This window comes from Podarcis melisellensis (assembly GCF_964234715.1).
Source record: "Podarcis melisellensis genome assembly, chromosome: 7".
In the NCBI taxonomy this organism is placed as follows: domain Eukaryota; kingdom Metazoa; phylum Chordata; class Lepidosauria; order Squamata; family Lacertidae; genus Podarcis; species Podarcis melisellensis.
This window is the reverse complement of record NC_138539.1, coordinates 50,869,881-50,891,544: the sequence shown is the minus strand read 5'-3', so window position 1 is coordinate 50,891,544 and position 21,664 is coordinate 50,869,881. Positions and strand designations below refer to the sequence as shown.

Here is a 21,664-nt window from a genome sequence, read left to right as displayed (position 1 = left end):
CTCTAGCCACCAACTCCATCGTCTTCTCTTTGCCGAAATGGCCTGCACTAGGGGCGTCATGCAACTGTTGCAGAACCTTGGCTCGAAGATCGTCGGTGGGCACGTAAAGGGCACCCTTACGAGTCAAAAGTCCATCATGCAATTGAAACTCATCGTTGTGTCGCGACCCTCCGCGTAGCTCCTCCATCTTAGACTGTGCAAACTGATCCCTTTGCAACGCGCGTCGCACCGCGTCCAGGTCGACTGCGATGGTAGCGCACGTCCACGCCTGCGGTGCGAAAATGTGCTTTGCTGCGATTGGAGCTGCTTCCTCCAAGTATTGCGGCTTTCGGGACAGCGCGTCTGCAATAACATTGGAGTCTCCTGGGATGTATTCTATTTTGAAGTCGAAGTCCGCAAAGAACTCCGCCCAGCGCATGTGTCGCTGGGTCTGCAACTTAGCCGTCCGCCAATACTCTAAGTTCTTGTGATCCGTGCGGACCTGCACCGTGTGCTTGGCTCCTATTAAGAAGTGTCGCCACGCTTTGAAAGCTGCATGAATGGCCAACAACTCCCTGTCCCATATGGTATAATTGCGCTCCGTCTTGCTGAGCTTCCGGGAGTAGAACGCAGTTGAATTGCGACGGGCCGGTCCATCTTCGCGCCACAGATTGCGTAGCCAAGCCCTGGCCTCCCCATGCAGGTGCGAAACAATGAACCCCACTTTCTCCTCCTCATCTTTAAAATCGTGACGGAGTAAATGCAGTGCATATACGACGTCCGCTCTGAAATTGGGATAATCTTGCAAGTTGCCATTAAAATGCGGAACTAGGGCACCCCCCCTCCGTCCAAGCGCAATGCCCTCCGCTCTGGATCCTGGGGCCCCCGCCTTGTCCGCGTGCTCCCACCTTGCCTGCAAATCCTGGCACGTCTTCTCCAAGTCGTCATTCTTCTTCTGCGAAGCAATGACTGCCGATGTGAGAGCGGTAACCTGATTCTGCAGTGCAACCAGCTGCTCCTCAGCGCTCATGGCTGCTCCCGTTCGTGAGCTTCGCAAAAAAAAATTTTTGCTTTCTGAGAGGGGACTTACTGTCACGACCACCCAGGACGGGTCCCAGCTCACAAGAGACCTTACTCCGTTGCAGTTTATTTACAGGAAAAGTTTATTGAAGATTTCTGCTTCTCATACAGTTCAGCATTGTGGCCGTACGTCTGTCACGTTAGACCGCTGAAGTCCCCTCTGACTCCTCCCCTCTTCCGCACCAACTTAATAGCCTGGCTCTAGACCACCTCTTCCTCTCCTTTCTTTTCCGCAGGGTCTTCCTGCCCCCCTGGGTTCCCTCTCTCCGTGACTCGCCCGAGGCTGAATCCTCTGCCGCCTCTTCCCCCCTCTTTCTGGCTTTAGGGCCGGGCTCCTCCCCTGAGCTCTCTCCACTTCCGCGCGCCTCTACGTTTGAACTTGGCGCGCGTACGTTGCTGCTGACCTTTCTTTCGACCGCTACACCACCCCTTGTTCTGCTCTCCACCCTTTCCGGCTGAACACCTTGCTCCAACCCCCTCTCTCTGTTCTCTCCTAATCCTGCTCCCTCCGAGAGGCTGACGACTCCACCCCCTTTACTCCGTTCCGGCTGAGACGCCTCTTGCTGCGTCTGTCTTCCACTGGGCTCCTCTCCGCTTCTCCCTTCTCCTCCCTTTTGCTTGATTAAGGTAACCCCCTTTTGAGAATCCTCTGACTCGCTGCTCAGACTCGTGGATTCCCTTAGAATTCCGTCATCTTCTTCCTCATCCTTCTGCCCCTCCTCCCACTCGCTCTCCGTCTCCTCTGTCATCTCCTCCTCTCTCCCAGAAACCCTGACAATATCAATGAACAACTTGGAGAGTGCCAGAAACACCATCAAAGCCCATATTCATCCACAGAACTGCTTTTTCAAAATTACCCTTTCAATTTTAGACAACAGAATTAGGGTGATGACCATAATTGTTCATGTTTGTATGAGGACTTGAGGCTGAAGACAGGTTTCTTTTCCAGGTGTGCACACTGCTCCTATTTTCAGAACTGCTTAAGAATGGCTTGCTAGGTACATGTCTATTATTTGATATTTGTATTGCAATCAACACATCACTGCTGTATAAGAGATAAGATTATTCAAAGTAATCCCCCCCTCCATTTTTTGAACACAAATAAAATGACTTTCAGACCAAAAAACAGAGCAGATAACTAACAAAGAAGATGGGGGTGCTGAAAAAGATGGATTATAGTCTTCTGGCCATATACAGTAGTACCTCAGGTTATGAACTTAATTCGTTCTGGAGGTCCATTCTTAACCTGAATCTGTTCTTAACCTGAGGTACCACTTTAGCTAATGGGGTCTCCCACTGCCGTCATGCCACCACCACACGATTTCTGTTTGCATCCTGAAACAAAGTTCTTAACCTGAGGTACTATTTCTGGGTTAGTGGAGTCTGTAACCTGAAGCGTCCGTAACCTGAAGTGACTGTAACCTGAGGTACCACTGTACATTGCAAAGTTTGAGTATGTACTGTATGCTGATTTCCCCAGGTGAATGCAGTCAAAAAGCCCATCCCCATAATTCTCTATTCCAATATGAAATGTCAGTTGTTTGATTTAGTAAATACACCTGTTCCAAATCTGGCAGTGTCAATCCACCTTTAGGACCTCCCCCTGCCTCATCTTCATAATTGTCTGAGATTATTTTCCAGGTGTGCGGACACAGAAAGTACAGTATGTTCATGCCTTTCTATGTTCCCTCACCAGACAGATTGAAGGAGCAAGGGAGATAGATAGAGAAGCAGAAATGCTAAAGAAACACATACCAACTGAGAACTAATTCACACTACCACTTTCCACCATCTACATGGTAGTATTGCATGGGCTAAATAGACATATGAAGATGTCATAATCAGAGCCACCAAACACCCAAATTGTTTCACAAACTACCTGTTTGAAGCAAAACCAGAATATGACTGCAAGCAAGCAAGCAAGGATGGTGAATCTGTTGGTTTTCATTTTTCTCAGTTTTTCATTTTCTTAACATTAATTTCAGTTCTCCATATTTCCACATCTGCTTTTATTTTTTTTAAAAATTCCTCATGAGATTTCACCAGCATTTTAGTGCAATTTGCTCCTACCATATGTATGCTTATATGCAATTTTGCCTAATATACAAGGTTATATATTTTTGCATATTACTTTCAGTGATATATTATTTTTTTGATGCACATTCTACCCTAGTATATGTATTTTCTACACATTACTTGACTGGAAAGCTGCACTGCAAAATTCAGAAAAAGGTGAACTTTGAAGAATGGTTTTCTGTTTTAGTTCAGGTATTGTTCCGTTAAGCGTAAATTGGGTAGATTAACCATAAAATGCCAACTGAATCAAATTTATTCCCCATCCTTAGCTTCAAGGAAGCATGCTCGAATGACACTTGAGCATGTATCTCTCTATATATGTATGTGTGTGTGTTATTGCATGTAGACAATAACAAAAGTAATATCAGTCAGAACTGCCCCAAACCTCCCGAGTCTTCACTGAGAATCAGTGCACTAGTCCTGAGATTAAGCCTCTGTTTCTGATAATATATTAGCATACCATGTTCCTTTAACCTCCTAATTATTTAATTACAGCTGCAGCAAGTTTAATGATTGGCTTTGGTTCGGATCTGGTTGCTCATTGGAACTGAATGATCAGCTTATTTAAGAAAAAGTGGTTCCAGTGTCCTCAACCAAGAGCTCTATATGCACTACTGAATGAGGAATGACTATACTAACTTATTTACTTTAACTGGGGAGAACAGCACACCACCCATATCCACATGGGGTTGTTCTTTCCATTTAAGCGAATGAGGAAAACAATCTGTTTTGTAGGAGCACAATGGAGCTCCACAATAGAGTTTCCATAGCTGCAAGGAACCACTTCATTAAGACAAATGCCTCTAGATGATATGCTACATGGAGAAGAAAGAAACCCAATAGGTTGGCCTTTGTGTAACAGCTTTCTCTAAAATAATGTCTGATGATGTGATAATCTACTGTTATGACTGGCTTTTTCTTTCTTTGGTGGAAAGCCTTCCTTTGTTCTTGGATTATACATTTTAAAGCAAAGTATTTAAGGGGAGATGGCACTCAACACCAAATTAAGCTCATAGGGTTTCGCTTGTAATTCTGGGATATAGAAAGGAGGAAAGTATGTTGAAGTACAATAAAAAGGAACCCAGAGCTCAGATTCACAATATGGAAGAGTGATAAAAGAACAGCATGTATCAAAAGAGAATTTGACACGGCATGGTAAAAGTGTAGTTTCACAATATAATAAGAAGGATTAAAAAGAGAAAGACAAAGTAATGAAGTATAATAGTGTAATAACGAGAAACGATGACACTGTAATATAGAAAAGAGCAAGCGGGAAAATAGAATACATGGAGAGAGAGAAACCCTAAGGCATAGAGCTATGGAGAAAAGAGAGGAAATCCAATGATTGGAGAGCCATAAGACTTTTTAAAAACTGTTGCTTGTTAATCTGTTACTAGGATAATTGATTATGTCTAAGCCCCATCAGCAGCAGTCAAATGTTATCTTCCATTGTTCAAATTATACCTGGGGTATATTAAAGAAACTTTTGTAAATTGGTTTATTTGTATTAAAAAGGCTGAGATTAGATATAGCAAACAGTCTCTTTGTTGAAAGCATGGGGAAGAAATAAAGCTAAACAAAGAGAAACTTCCATGTATGCATGATTACACTTAAATGGCCGAACATTATGAAAATATTGGTTTTTGTTATTTGGTTAAAGAATAAAACAAGAATTCCCTGGATACTTAGATCCAGGATTGAGCAAGTACTCTTTGAAACATGCAGCAAAGTGAAGTGTAGAAATACAGACTGTTAGACCTTTACAATACCCCCTTCTAAGTTGCTTCCAAAGCTCCCCACTTCCTCTTAGCATAGAAAGAGACCACACATTTGGTACATTTAAAATACCGTATTTTTTGCTCTATAAGACTCACTTTTTCCCTCCTAAAAAGTAAGGGGAAATGTGTGTGCGTCTTATGGAGCGAATGCAGGCTTCACAGCTATCCCAGAAGCCAGAACAGCAAGAGGGATTGCTGCTTTCACTGTGCAGCGATCCCTCTTGCTGTTCTGGCTTCTGAGATGCAGAATTTTTTTTCTTGTTTTCCTTCTCCAAAAACTAGGTGCGTCTTGTGGTCTGGTGCATCTTATAGAGCGAAAAATATGGTAGTTTACTGACAAACTCTTTAAAGGTCTGTGTTTTTCCATACAGCAGCAAGAAAAGACAGGCAGTTGTATACTTAGCTTCAAAAAAAATGGTAAGAGTTTCTAAATTATTTGTTTAGAAACACAAAGAAGACTTTTCTAAAGTCCACAGTCTAAGCTTGGAGCATCCAGATTAGACATAATTAATTGTTAGCTTGGAAAGAAAAAGAAAGCAAAGTGTTTAGAGGAGGGTGACTAGTTATTTCTGGCAAGATAGCTTACTCTATGGTCTTAACCCTTTCAGTCATTAGAGTTACACATGTTGGTTATATGTCAGGGAGAAAAATAGTAGATTTACTAAGTCTCCATTGGAAAATCATGTATTTTATTCAGTGGCCTAAAAGGAACAGGCAGCTGATGCTGTTACATGACTGGCATTATTTGTGCTTTTCTTTGCCCAATGGTGGATGGTTTCTGTGGGAACTGGTGGAATGAAAGGCAGATAGCCAAACAGACAGCAAAGTCAGAGCCAATGTCAGCTGAAGCAAGAGACAATGACAAGCAAAGTCAACTCATTCTAGTTTTGTTTGCAGTCTCCTCCCTGCTGCGTTCTATAGGGGAGAATAGTGACACTAAAGAGGAGGAAGGCTGTGACACACACACACACATACCCGTACAGGTTGTAAGAAGGTAGGCAGGTGAGGGCAGACTGAGGTTGGTAGACCTATTTGCCCTAATGGACCAGCCTCCACTGTTTTTGCCCAAGCGAACAGTCATGCACAATGGCTGACCACACCAAGCAGTCCACTAGCAGGATGGGCCAACAGGTGCTCATTATGATTTTTATTACAGACTGCCTTAATTCAAGTATTTGGCAGGCCACAGTTCATGTCTGGGCATTGCACAACCACTCCTCACAATATCTTGACTTTCTGAAACAACTGCTATTCATTGAACTGGCTGACTAAAAGGCTCCGGTGTCCACTTATGTTTAGACTAGGCATTTATTGATCCATTTACTTATATATTACTTCACCCATATCATTAATTTAATATTGAGCCATATCTAGATCATTACAAGGCAATCGAAGAAAGAATTTAGCCTTAGGTTACTGGCCTAATTTGCCTGTGTGATCCCCAAAAGTTTTATTTGAATCTCTTAATTGTAATGCTGTTTCTTTCTGGAAACCACCTGGTGAGAGAGCTGGCTTTAGAAAATACAAAGAAAACCCCATGAGTCTAGGATAAGCGGCAGTTGACTGTCTTCTATTGAAGTCATAAAACAATTGATGAACAATTAGAACAGCAGTAAATAAGAGCAAATATAAAAAACGGTTTTAGAAAGCGTAAGTGGAGCACAACAATCTCTCCGTGGCGTGACATGACCAATGGGGAAAGAGGAGCTAGCAGATAAAAGCTGTCATGCTGACACCACACTTGGCTCTAAGGGTACTTCTGTTTTGTACATCCCTCAAACAAAGCCACATTATCACTAACTTTAATGTGTGTTCCATTGAGTTAGTCACATTGGGGTCAAACTAGATATGTTAAATGTGCCATGATGCTAGATGTGTCTTTGCATCTAACCTGCAGTATTTTTCTTCTAAATGCAAATTGCATCAGCAAGAGAATGTTGATAATTAACAGGATTAGAGTGATCATAGACAGGGCAATTTGCTCCTTTCACCTGCTTCAGTATTTGATTTGGTAGATGGAAACTGCTTATTGTGCAAGCTAAGTGACACTAACGTAGATAAACACTTTTTGTATCTGGTCCATGAGCTTCATGCTGATACCACCACCAGAATCTTGGGGTTTTCCTGAGCACGAACCTCCCTCTTGTTCCTAAGTAGCTCCAGTTTAGATACATGGCTGACACAAATCAGCTGAATTCAATAAGTATTCAATAAGTGTTCCTATTGTTTACTTAATTTATATACCGCTTAATTGCCAAAGTTGTTTCCAAGCTGTTTACAAATATAAAACTAATAAGAAAAAATATAAACACACATTGAAATAAACACCCACAATTAGAATGCTCACTAAAACAGCATAACCATTAAAAGGCTCAGCAATTAAAACACAGCAGGAGGTTGAAAGCCAGAGGAATGCTTACCTAAGCAGGCATGTCTTTATGAGCTGGCATAATGCCATTACTGTCGGGGCCTTTCATATTACAGAGAACTTTCTAGAACACTGCTGCCACAAAGCCTGCCTTCATCTTACCATGGCTACTGATCGCAATTTAAAAAACAGGTAAGTATCCTAAATATGTCAGGTGAACTTTGTACATGTAAAGCATCCCTCCACCCCCCCCCCCAAAATAAAGGCATTATTTGGGACCACAATCATATACATAGAGCTAAAAAATGTGGATTAAGATCTCTTTAACAGCCAAACACCTCAGCAGATTATGAGATGCATCATAGAAAATAAGATTCAACAAGGCCATGTAGCCAGGGAACGGTAACTCCAGTTTCAGCACATTGAGATATATTACATCTACCATCTGCTACCTTATAAGCATATAACAAAGTGGTCTCTTGGTACAAGAACATCCATGGGCAATTAAGATTAGTGTATTCTGATCTGGAGTAATATCCTAGAGGGATCGGGCTCTTCTGTTAAAAATCCTATGGAAGAAGTGGCATGACAACGTGTAAATAGCTTTTTCTCCTGGTGATTTTACTCAGCAAAGCAGGGCCTTAGATTTTACTTGCCCATTAGGTTGGCATTATCTTTTTATTTGTGTCTTATTTCTCCCTTAAACACCGAGATAGCAGATTGATGTTTGGTGCTCCAAAAGTTATCATGATTCCATGAGAAAGCAGCAGCACTCGCCTTCTCAGGCTGAGCAAAATGTAATTGCAGTGTTCAAAGTGGGCATCCAAAATACAGCTTAGTGGGCTGCATGTGCTGAGTGAGTCGTAAAATAGCATGCCCCTGAGTTATCTCAGGTTCAGTGGTGAGGGGAAAGAGGGGAAAGAGCCAAAAAGTGTAGTGGTAATATGCTGTAATTTGCAAATCCAGGATCCTTTGCCTCAAGAGTTGAGTATTTAGCTGAGTATGTGAGTTGTGGGCTGGAGAGTCCCAGATAAGCCACCATCTAAGCCTGAGACCCCCAGAAGAGGGGTTCTACCCTCCCAAGTCTGTTTCCCCCCCCTCATGGCAGGAAAACTTCTGACCTCAAAAAAGTGTAACTTCTTCTTTTGTTGTACCATTGCAAAAAGGTATTCAGGGAAGAGGAACAAGGACTTCCTCCTGTTTCCTGAACCTCTAAACCCTTTTTGCAATTCTGCCACACAATAGGGCATTTTTTCCAAGGTAGGAAAAAAGAGGGTTCTGATTTTGGCAGAGGGCTGGTGGTTTCATGATTCTGATCTGGTTCGTGGGCCACAAGCAACCAATTATAGGAAGCCAGGCTGGTGCAAGTTCCCTCCATTTCAGGGGCCTTTGGGAGGAGTTACTGATGGCTGAAGCCAGCAGGTGAATATGAATTTGGGTGTTGATAATTGGGCCCTAGGCAACATAACTGGGTTTGGGAAATAGCACCGCATAAATTCCTCTATTTTACGTTCTGATGTCTGAGCTCCAGTTTAGTTGGACTGATTTATACTGGCTGAGCCCTCGCTCTGCCAGGAAAGCCCAAGATACATTTCATTCAAACTCTCTCATCCCGGTAGATCTTGGGTTCCAACATTGCAAATATGTTCAACTTTGTAAACATGACATTCACATCCCATTTAATTTCCAAACAATCTTATCACTCAAGTGGTAGAGGGTACAACCAACCATTCATGTTTGAACCCAGGGAATGAAGATGGCCAAGGTACAAGCACTCTAGTCAAAAGAAAGCTGAATCTTTCGAAAGCCAACTTTGGAATGAATGGACCTGTTTTCTACTTAACATTTAATGTATTCCTCCTGTGCTTTTATGATAAAGACTGCTTATTTAGCATCAGTATGCAAATAATTCTGGTTTGGTGATGAATCCTACACTTGTCACCTAATAAAGCATGATCAAAGAAGAACTCCAAGCAGCTGACCAGTAAGTTGGACTCCCCTACTGGATGGTGATGAATGGAGCTATTGTCAGCTGCTGTTTATTATAAAAAACCAGGTTATTATAGAAAGCATGCCAATCATCCAAACTGTGGTAGAAAATAGCAATTGGATTGGCATATTAATGATCACAGGAGACTGATGTAAATGTCATGAACTATTGGGGAAGAATAAACTGAGCAGGAATACTTCTCCTCATCTGCTCCCAGTGTGCACAGATAAAAATTTTATCACAGCAAACAGCATGGTAGTTTGCATGAATTATAAATCATATGCATACAAGAGGGTTAGTAATTAAACAGGAAGACTTACTGAGGATTATCATAACTGACAATGAGTAGAGCTTGCAAAGTCCAGCTATAAGTCAAGAGACTAACGTGTATGATTGCTTTTAATTTGTATGACAATTTGTGAGTTATTAATTTATAACACTTTCAGATGTTGCCATAGGGGAGTTGAACGTGCAATTAGTCTTCCAGTGTGCATATGTCAAACAGGCATAATAAATGGTGAAGATATGGTGTTATTTATACACACGCCTTCCCGCTTTCAAAAGATGAGCAACTTCATTGCCATCAGCTATTTAGTTCAAAAAACTCAGTTTAAAATGACTGCATCATCTCTTCCTGTGCACAATGATGTTTGACCATCCTAATATGCTGCCTGTGTTACGTTTGGGCTGTTCACAACAGTCCAAAAGGCTTGTTGTTTGATCGTTGCAAAGAACTCTTTGGACTAACGGCACTTATTTCAGATCGCAAGGCCTATGACATTTAGAATAATACTGGAGGTCCCTATTCAGCCAATTATTTGCTCAAGCACTTTAGCGTGTGCCAGTGTGTGTACAGAGAGCAGGCTGTGCGTTTGAACCTTTCTTCACTAGGAAAACTAAAGGAACATGATGCAAGGATATACTGGATAGCACTAAAATAGAGATTCCTATCTCATTATCTGTGTTGCTGAACTGACACCAATATTCACCAATAATCGGGGGGGGGATCCAAGCCTTCATTATCTTCATATTTGGGGGATGTATGATGTAGTCCAAAGGTGTGATCAAATTGGGGAGGGGAACAGCTGAGATCACCTTTGATCTCACATTTCATTCCTTCCGTACCCTCCAACTTTTATCCGATGAAAATTGGGACTTCCTATTCTATAGTAGAGGGACGCGGGCGGCGTTGTGGTCTAAACCACTGAGCCTTGGGCTTGCCGATCAGAAGGTGGCAGTTCGAATCCCCATGACGAGGTGAGCTCCTGTTGCTCGGTCCCAGCTCCTGCCAACCTAGCAGTTCGAAAGCACGTCAAAATGCAAGTAGATAAATAGGTACTGCTCCGGTGGGAAGGTAAACGGCGTTTCCGTGCACTGCTCTAGTTTTGCCAGAAGAGGCTTAGTCATGCTGGCCACATGACCCGGAAAAACTGTGGACAAATGTCGGCTCCCTCAGCCAATAAAGCGAGATGAGTGCCGCAACCCCAGAGTTGTTAACTGTCAGGGGTCCTTTACCTTTTTTATTCTATAGTAATGATTTTACTATTTATACCCTGCCCATCTTATTGGGTTGTCCTAGCCATTCTGGGTGGCTTACAACATATATAAAAACACAATAGAACATTGAACATAAAGAAATTCCCTAGACAGGGTTACCTTCAGATGGCTCGGGGGTTGAATAACTCCATACACTCTGACATTTCTCCAATGAAAATATGGACATCCCAACGAATAGCAGGACATTCCAGGATCAAAGCAGAAACTGGGATGGCTTCTGTAAATCCGGGACTGTCCCTGGAAAATACGCTTGGACGCTTGGAGTGTCTGTCCTTCTAGATTAAGAAGGTTGTAACAGAGAAGCACTTCTCCCCTTTCAATTACATCAGTGTTTTCCTAACATCTGTCTCTCTAATCCCTTTCTATCTGTGCCCCATAACGTGTACTTCCTCTGGCTATCCACAGGTCGGAGGAGACAGCTAAATAATACAAATAAAAGGAAAGTAACCAGGCAGTGAAGAAAACTGCACTGTGGCAAAAAACAAAGTCGCTAACCCAGCAACAAGTACCCAAAAGAAAAGGAGGACTTTAGGCAGTATAGTTGGGAGGCAGAGAACACTAGAAGTAAAGTCTTAAAGGGTAACGTAGAATTTCCGGAACTAAATAAGCTCAGCAGATGGAAACAATGAGAATAGGCTTTGGAAATCTAAATGAGAAAATAAGGAAGAATGAGGGGGAAGCATTAGGGAAATGCAAGGTACAGGCAAGGGGGTTAGCTTGGACAACAGCAACCACATGGCGAAACCTCCCTTTTAAAAAGTCCTCTTCAAAGTACAGGCTCCATGTGGTCGCTCAGCTGTGCACGTGGAAGAGGAGATCCTGATGAGTTGACTCGTGACGGGACGACGATGAGGAATGAGGCCAGGGAAGGCTGGCACTGCAGCAAAAGGCTGCTGAACACGCCCCCACCGCAGCACCTGGTTGGGTGGCCACCGGGGGTGTGTGAGTGCCAGCCAGGTGAGCTGGAGGCAGGGGGCAACGCCCCCTGCTGGGCAGTGCTCGGGCTCCCGCCCACAACCACTCCCCTCTCTTTCAGGGAGGAGAGTCTTTCCTCTGGGCTATTACTAGCTTTTCCAAATACTTTCTTTCCAGCACATTCTGTTCTCAGCATTCAGTATCTGGCTGTCCCTACCCATTTGGCCATCCATAGATGTATCTACAGTTCTATTTGCTAGTCCCCCCACTTTCCTCTTTATATATCCCTCCTATAGAATGCTTTTCTTTTTCTGCACCACTAGAGGACTTCACTATAGATAGGGGACAAATTCAATTCAGTTTACATTTAAAGGAGAACTTGCTTAATTTGCACTGAAATGCAGCCTTTGAAATTTGAATTTCTACAAATTGTGCCAGCTAAGTAATGGGCAAAAAAAATAAAAATAAATGCAGGTTTGCACATATTTGTGAAAATGACATTAAGATGCTTTATATTAGGGGAATATTTATTAGGTGCTTGAGGTTCCAAGATTTATTGCCAATATTGTTCTTCTTGCCTAATTTTCTGCTGGTTAATATTATCAATAGTTTTTTCCTTTAGATAAGTGCAATTCAAGTTCTCTCAAGGTCTAATAATTTCTTAAATGGTCAGTATTTTTTTTCATATGAAGACAGAACTGCTGCAATGTTCTTCCAGTCTTTTGAACCTGTTTCTTGTAGGATTGATGTGCCATATTTTTACTGAACAACTTACAGCTAAAACAAAAAGCACAAGTCCCTAACTCATTGAGGGTTTAAGACCCATTGGCTACCACCACCTGGTTTAACCAGCCAGTCAAAGCCATTTCCCAGAGTGTGGCCAGTCAGCTGCCAGGAGCCACGGGTGAGAGCTGAGTGCATGGTGGTAACCAAAGGTGGACAAACTACCCCAGAAGGAGCACACCAGAAGTACTGCCCCTCCTATAACACCCCATACACCCAAGATCTCAAATGTATGCATAACTTTACCCTTACAATAGCAACTCAAGATAATTGGACTGCTGAATGTGTCACAGCTTAGGGCTACATCAATAGCTAAGTTACATTAGCCTGAGCTTAATTTGCTCTGAAGCGTTTATGTTCCTGTGTTTCAGAAGAAAAACTGCTTTGGGGGAAAAATCAATCTGCATAGAAGTCTAAACATCAGTCAGATTTTATTCTGCATTAGTATTCATACATGCATTCTAAAACAGCGATCGTGAATCTGGTTCTAATGGCCAGATTCCACAGAATTGTGCTGAAATTACATTTTATAATACACATCTAAGAGTGTGTACAGTTAATATGGACTTAATATCCAATATGTCCCATTTATTCCATGATCTGGATAGGCAAGCATCATCATCTGAAAATTGTAACTATCATGGTAACAGCACTTGACCAATTTGTTTCCCATTATTCTCCATGGTTGAAGGAATCTTTTTCATATTCTGGCTTTGATATTAGACATCAGCTGGTCAAGGAGAATGGGAAGTGCCCATAAGAATAGAATGCAGCAAGGTATGATGGACTGTATGTGTGTTCATTTTTCTTCTCTTGCATTCACTTTTTTAAAAAATCAGGTATCATCTATAAATTCAACAAAATGAGGTGGAAGACTGCTGTGGGGTGGGGTGATGCTCCTGAGGGGTCATGCTGCCATGCTGCTGCTGCTACTGCCTCCCTTAGTGGGTTGCATGGCACTGCCTGTGAACTGGCATCAACAACAGCAGCTTCTGGTGTTGCAAGATTTTGGTGAGATCTTTCCAGAGGCCAGCGCCATTGCTGCTGGTGGCATGAGTAGGATGCCCATTGGGTGCTTCCTCTTGTGAGGCAGCTGTTAGGCAGAACTTGGGCCTGAAGTACCTTATGGATTGCTTGATTCCTTATGCTCTGCCTCCATCATTGAGAGCCTCTGATGGGGCACTGCTTGTGGTTCCTCATGCCCATGAGGTTCAGTCAGTTTTTACCAGGAACAAGGTTTCAGGAATGAGGGCCCTGCCCTGTGAAACGTCTTCCAAGCAGAGGTCGGGTAGGAGTTGTTCCTGCTTTCTTTAAGATGTCTCCTAAAAGTGGTGTTATTCAGATAGGCCTTTGCAGTGTGAATTTCTTTTAGCAACCAGTATTTATTGAGGTTTCTACTGATGCTTTTTTATTTATCTTATTGTAATTTTGCTTGCTGTTTTTACAAAAAGTGCAGTCTATAAATATTTTAATAAATAATAATTGTGCCACTCAGCTTGCTTGCTATCAACATCTCCTCCACTTCTACCACCCCTTTTGGTCAACTGATCTATGAACATCATATTTAACCTTAAATTACAAAGTGAATGATTTCTGTTGCTGCAATATGTTCTTTATAAGAGACTTTTAATGCTTCCAGTCAAGCTTCTAAGGATAACTCTACACCTTTTCTTTATATACTGCATTTACATTCCTACAATATTGTCCCCAAATGTATACCAGTCTTTAACACAATGAATCAGCTGTGAATGGTGTGAGTGAGGAATGGATGCTTAGCTTAGAAAAGAATATACTGAGACCAGGTAAGACGCAACAGAGAATATGAGAGCTTTGCCAAACAAAGTTTCCAACGCTGCATAACAAAGCTGGCCAAAGATGCATGCCCAAGTCCCCGATGATTCCCAGCAACTGGTATTTAGAGACACGCTGAAGATATATAAAACTCTGCTGATGTGTGTCCTTGAACTCCTCTAAATAGGACTTACTGGCATCCCAGTGGTATCAGACACATAAAAAATGCACCTGAGTATGCTGTAACTGCAAGCCAAGAACATTTGATACAGGTATTTCAACATAACAAGGCCTTGAAAGCAATCCCTGAGGAAAGCCTGGTTACAGTATTTGCTGACTTGTTCATTGGGGGATAATGCTTTCCCTGTAGTCATTCTTGTGTGGTAGTCCCCAAACCATCTAAAAATATTTGAGCTAAATCAAATTCTCAGGTTGCTTCTTGTAATCTTCAGGGACACACAGTGGTCTGCAATAGAGGCTCCATGTCCATTAATTTCATTTCCCTTCAGTTTGCTTGAAGTTGAGACCATTTGAGCTTGATGTGAGGGCAATCTGGTTGTGACATCTGTCACCCCATTGGCCGCTAGGGTTGATTCGGCTGCTTTGGTTGGCTAGGCAGATGTCCCCTTCCTCTTGGATTCAAAAATAGTTTTATATTTGTTCTTTCTGCTGTTGCTGTTGTTGTGAACTAGCAACCTGACTTTCCTAAGGCTGAGTCAAGGCTGCATACAACTCAATGACATACACATTTCACTATTCTTTCTACTGTTCCAGGGACATGTTCTGTTCCGGTAGCTCTTCACATGTTTCTAGATTACAGCTTCCATCATCCCTGATGATATGGCTTTGCTGGCTGGGGTTGATGGGAGTTGGAGTCCAATGAAAATCCCTGTTCTACTCCATTATTTGTAGTACAGTAAGTCCTATTCCTGTTCTAGTCCATGGTTTATTGTAAATCAGAACATATTGGTATACACCACCCGAATCTCACTCCAATCGATGATAGAATGTAGGTGTTCTGGCATTTACCCAGGATTCAGTTTCCTTGGAATAAAGGTCAGTGGAGATTATGGTGTCTTTAGGATATATGGTTTTATTTACATACACATATATAACTGGGCCATAGGATGAAGGGGCTCACAATATTAATATCTCCAAAGATCTTGCATCCCCATTTGGTTTCTGTGTGATCCTCAAAGCCCAGTACAGAGCAAACATGTCTCTCTCCCTTGCTTCTGCTTCACACAACTCCTACATAACAGCTAGATGAGGAGGGTGGGAGAGACTCATCCATTTGTTCTGTGGCACATAGCAAGTTATTTGTTTATCCTAATTGTGGTGCTTAACTAGCTAGTCAATGTCATTGACTTAATAAAGGAACTGCTTTGGCAAACTTGCTCTTATACATTCTACCCCCACGGGTACAGGATCTGAAGAACTAGAAAGGACTCAAGGCACTGTGCAGACTGGCTCCCCAACTCATAACAATACTTTGAATATCATACACACTACGGAATACTGTGATTTTCACTCAACCCTTACCATCTAAAATTGAAGCTTCTGGGATCTTTATTCTTTGGCAGTTGTGTTTCACTGCAATGCCATTCTAAAATTCCATATGTCAATATCTTCCTGGAAGAACTGTCTGAAATGTGGAAATGCAATGCAATGGCCTACCGGGGTAGTGTTAGAAAGACCTGTAGAGAGCAAGCAAAAAATAAAATAAAAAATCCCCCATTGCATAAGCTTGAAAGTGCTCTAAAGCTTTTAGTAATTGTTTTGTTTTCTTTCTTTTTCTTTTCTTATTTATGTTTCCCTGCCTCAGGCATTCCCTGCGGCAGTCAATAAGTCATTTTAAGAGAAACCTTTCCACACCTTGTAAAAAAAAAAGAGAGAAGTACCGGTAGATCGCTTGATAGGAAACAAAACTGGGAAGGAAACCTCAACTTTCTGATGCTTCTCTACTCTGTATATTTGTTCTTAGTAGACTCCAAATCTGTTTACGGTATTTCAAGACTGAAAAGAACTAAATTATGTAATAATTTGGCATGAAATTTGTCCACTGGAATCAGATTAAAACTAAAGGTTGAGCATCTTCCTTTGATTGCCCCTATATAGAGAAACAATGCTACAAGCTAAATACTGCATACTCTGCTACAGAGCCAATGTGGTGTAGTGCTTGGAGCATTGTCCTAGGCTTCTGAGACCAGGGTTGGAATCTCCTCTCTGCTCACTAGGTGATCCTGGGTCAGTCACCATCTCTCACCTTTAGCTATCTCCCAAGGGTGTTGTGGTGTTAAAATTGGGAGAAGAGCTTTGTGCACCATCTTGAGCTCTTTGAGGAAAGGTGGGGTAGAAATGTAATCATTAATAATAACATAATTATGTACTATGTAATTATAAATCTGTATAACTGGTTAAGGTGGTTTTTGCTTGTTACCTGTAAATTCCATTCAGATGAAAACCTGGACATGACTTGGATATGGTTGAGTGTTCCAAACATGATCCAGGTAGTTAAATGATTGGTTTCACTAACATGATAAATGGGGAAAATAAGAAACAGTTGTAAGGTCAGTGCTTTTTAAGTCCTGGATGCAAAATCCACACACACACACCGCCACACAAACATTTGGCCAAGCTGCTCCAAGGGAACAAGACTTATAGCAGAAACAAATTATTCATAATTTGCATCTCTCTTCTATTTCGATTTAAAAGCCAGATACTTATTTCTCCTTGTTCAAAATTTTGGTAGATATTCCCTGAGGGCAAGTAGTAACAGTGCATTAAACAGTATATTTTAATCAGTCTGAAAATATATTTTAATGACCTTATTTGTCATTTTTGACACATACCATTCATTTCATATTTGAAACACGCAGCCCATACTTTTGTCAGGCAATTCTTTTCGTCTGCTTCAGATAAAATTGCCCAACCATTGTCTAGTTGAAGGGTAGGCAACCTGGTGCCCTCCAGATTTTGTTTGACTGCAACTGCTGATCAGCCCCAGCTAGCATAGTCAATCGTCGGGAGTAATGGGAATTGTAGTCCAGCATTTGGAGGGTGCCACATTGACTACTCCAGTTATGATCCATCCAGCCATCAGTTGAGGTTTCAGAGCAGTAACCTAACTGACAAGGTGGTGTAGGGTAAATTGTAAATCGCTACAACCAGTTAATCACCATACAGCTAGGCAAATACCTTTTCTTCCCACCATGAATTGAAAATAGGATCTGCAACTATGAATAAACTATGAGTTCCATTATATTTTGATGGTTTTCAGCGCTTTTTAATTTTTTTCAGCTTATTGTAAATAGTTACTACTGATTCTGCCTAATGCTGTTTTAGAGGGATTTTTTACTCCTTTTTTTCTTCAACAGCAGGTAGTAGTGGTAGTAGTAATAAATTATTTATACCCCGCCCATCTGGCTGGGTTTCCCCAGCAACTCTGGGCGGCTTCCAACCAAATACTAAAAACACAATACAGCATCAAACATTAAAAACTTCCCTAAACAGGGCTGCCTTCAGATGTCTTCTAAAAGTAAGATAGTTGCTTATTGCCTTGACATCAACTGGGAGGGCATTCCACAGGGCAGGCACCACTACCGAGAAGGCCCTCTTCCTGGTTCCCTTTAACCTCACTTCTTGCAGTGAAGGAACCACCAGAAGGCCCTCAGCGCTGGACCTCAGTGTCTAGGCTGAATGATGGGGGTGGAGACATTCCTTCAAGTATACAGGACCAAGGTCATTTAGGGCTTTAAAGGTCAGCACCAACACTTAAAGGTCAGTATGGAAATGTACTGGGAGCCAATGCAGATCTCTCAGGACCAGTGTTATATGGTTTTGGCAGTCACTCCCAGTCACCAGTCTAGCTGTCGCATTCTGGATTAAATGCAGTTTCTGAGTCACCTTCATAGGTAGCCCCACACACAGCACATTGCAGTGGTCCAAATGGGAGATAACTAGAGCATGCACCACTCTGGCAAGACAGTCTGCGGGCAGGTAGGGTCTCAGCCTGCATACCAGATGGAGCTGGTAGACAGCTGCCCTGGAAACAAAATTGACCTGTGCCTCCATGGACAGCTGTGAATCCAAAATGACTCCCAGGCTGCGCACCTGGTCCTTCAGGGGCACAGTTACCCCATTCAGGACAAGGGAGTCCTCCACACCAGCCTGCCCCCTGTCCCCAAAGAACAGTACTTCTGTCTTCTCAGAATTCACCCTCAATCCGTTAGCCACCATCCATCCTCCAACTGCCCCCAGAGAGGACCTTCACCAGTTCTGATTTGAAAGAGAGGTAGAGCTGGGTTTCATCCGCTCTTGAATTCTCAAGGTGTATTGAATTATCATGCACTGCTTTTGAAACTTTCCTTAGCTACAAAGGCAGTTTTCTGTTTAAGAAACCCAAGTCTGAAGTCATATTGGATGTATGGAACTAGTTGCACAGCAATTTGGATTCTTGTATGAGCTCCGCCTTTGGCCACATCTGCACCTTACATTTGAAGCACTATTACACCACTTTAACAGCCATGGCTCCCCGAACCTAATCCAGGGAACTGTACTTTGTTAAGGATGCTAATAGTTGCTTGGAGATCCCCTAATTCCTTCACAAAACAATCAAACATATATATGGTCAGTAGAGGGGTGGGAGAATAAGGAGATGATGTGTTTCCTTCTCTTCCCCTTGTCTTTGACTCTACTGCAGACAGCAGGATTTAAGATTTAATCCTGAGCTTAGTCTTGCTGGGTGCTCCCTGTGGGGAACACACTGGCAAAGAATACCCCTGCAGCCAGCTAATGGGAGGAGAGTTGAATTCTGCTGGGGTCTACTTCACCAGCATGTTCCCAGCTGGTGAACAGAAGGTTCAGTTCTGCTCTTTGCAGTGCAGTTGGGAAGGGAGAGGTTTCAAACTCTAATAAAATATTAGGACTGGCCCTTGAATCAATTCAGCACTCTGATCTGGGTTGGATCGGCCCAGATTGGGACTAATCTGAAGTCTCAGACTGGGCTCTGGCTTGGATCACTGGGGCTATGCACAGCTCTAGTTGCAGCCATCCCAACCATTCAAGCTTAATTCCTTCTGGTACATTTAGAAGGGTTTTTGTTTTGTTTTTTAAGAGAAGAAGAAATAAATAAATAATTTCTACACCAGTAACTTTTGAAGTTGTTACTCTCTATTTGTAGCTAAGATTTAAAAGAAAGCCAACAATTTCCCCTCTGTGGCATAGCTTAGATTTTAGCATGAGCTGTGAGCTGAAAAATCTCTTTCAGATTTTGACCTCAGCATTATGTGAGAATTGCAGTGGATGAAGCGATGCATTGCATTCTGTCCAGGAACAGATCTCACTCAGAAAAGGTATGTATGCAATTTAAATCTTGGACACTATCATCTCCCACATACCGTGGATTAAAATCATAGGCAGTAATGAACACCTAGAGAAAAGAAACAGACAATTATAGCTCTTTGTTGAAGTGTATTTCAAATATCTGCCAGGTTTTTAAAGCTTATGGTGGATTAGTATTTAAAATAGCAGCTATTTGCCACTTCTGACACCATTCTTAAAGGTTGCATCCTCTGCAGCACAATGTAAGAAATAATGAAGTTCATTAGCTGCCAATTATTTACAAACAACAGCTTACATCATATTAAATTAGTCAAAAATCAATGCAAGCTAAGGAAAGGACTGGGAGATCTGTTTGTTTGCTTTTATCCTCAGCAAGGAAATTCTGAACTCGTAAGCAAATCATGAAGAGGGTTGGTGTGGTTTTTTTTCAAATTTGTACCAGCAAAAAAGGATTAAGGCCCAATTTATCAAATGCAAAAAGCAGCCTTATAAATCATGCCATACTTCCAGCATTGTGAGGATGCAATAACTGTGTTTCAGGCAGATATATGAGAACAAACATTTAGAGCTAAGTTGCCTATTAGTGCATAATGTATCAGTCGGGCTTGTAACAACCCTAAACCCAATCTGGGTGTGGCTGAGCATAGTTTTTGCTGTCTGAACTAGCTGTGAATATACCAATTTCATGTGTGTAGCATATGCAGTAGTAGCTGGTGTAGTAGAGCGGAGCCACACTCCCAACACTGGCATTGCTGCACCTTACCTGGTTGGTGCTAGGGTAGAACAGGGCAGAGGTGAGTTTGGGGCTGTGTGGATGCACCAGTAGGAGTGTCAGATTGGCTCCACCACTGCTTCCAACTGACTGTTGCTGCTGCACAATCCCAGTTCCAATTTGTAAGGCAGTGTTGCAGATCCTCTGATCTCATTTGGGTGACTAGCCCTCCCCATTTGGCCCAAGACACAGTTTATCTCGAATCATGTCCATCTACTTGGACTGAAGTAGACATATAGAAATTTGGAAGCCATTAAGGACCACTTGAATGAAACATTTGCCTTAGGAGGTTTCCTGATGCTATAGAGCAGGGGTGGGGAACCTCTGATCTATGGGTCAAACTTGGCCCCTCAGCCTCCCCATTTGGACTACCAGGACATTTGGTGGGTGTCAGCCCCTGCCAAACCCTGTGCAAAGCAAAGTGCACCTAAGTAGGTTCACACTAAATGCAAACTGAACCAAATTTCTGCCCCCACACCAATCCTGCCATATCCGTGGGATCAGTCTGGCAAGAATTTAAGCAGTCAAGATTCAATGAATCTACAGTGTGTGTGTTTTCTGTGTGTATTTCTTTCTAGATTTGGAGTCCCTTCCAAATTAATGTCACTCAGGAAATTGCTCCCATGCATGCTACAGAAATCCAAGGCAATGCATTTCAAGTCAGTGCTGAGTTTTTTTGTCTCTTGGTCTTAGAGGGGAAAATGTTAAAGTTGTTCCTGGAACATCTCTTGGCTGCTATTCTAATGGTCAGCCTAACCTTTGCTGTCAAGAAGACAAAGTGCTGCTGCTTTCCTGTAAATCCCTCACAATATAGCGGGGGAAAACATTGAAATTAGCTGAGCTGTGGGTGGTGCCGAGATCATTCTGTTATCACCAGATAATTAGTTTCAAAAAGTAAGCAAAAAACCCCGGCCATGTTTGGTTTTCAATTGCATTAAGAAGATTGTTAGAGTTGTATACTCAGCTCATACATTTGAGTACAGTAAGCCCACAGCTTACACACAATTAATTTGTGTGCATTCAGCTTTATGCACTTGACCATTTTAAAAAATAAATAAATAAAAAGGGGGCAAAAATCTACTCTGGAACAGGTTTAGGGGGTGCACAGGAGGAGACAAGAGGTGGACATCACATTGTGTGCATGAATCTTGTTCTGCTTGCAGATACCCCCCTTATTGCTACATTGAATTCCACCTCATATGTATTTCATTCAGAAGGAGGGTGTCCTTAAC

General features: G+C 42.2%; 1 long non-coding RNA gene across 1 annotated transcript in view; it reads right to left on the bottom strand.

Annotated features, from left to right (window-relative positions):
- LOC309374350 overlaps positions 1–16,874 on the bottom strand; it is a 41,113-nt gene extending 24,239 nt beyond the window's left edge. The window contains exons 1-2 of the long non-coding RNA XR_014170544.1: positions 16,758–16,874; positions 15,860–16,014 (exon numbers count right to left, since the gene is read on the bottom strand). This is a non-coding gene — a long non-coding RNA (uncharacterized lncRNA). The remainder of the gene's footprint in view (positions 1–15,859; positions 16,015–16,757) is intronic.
- Positions 16,875–21,664: the final 4,790 nt, after the last annotated feature.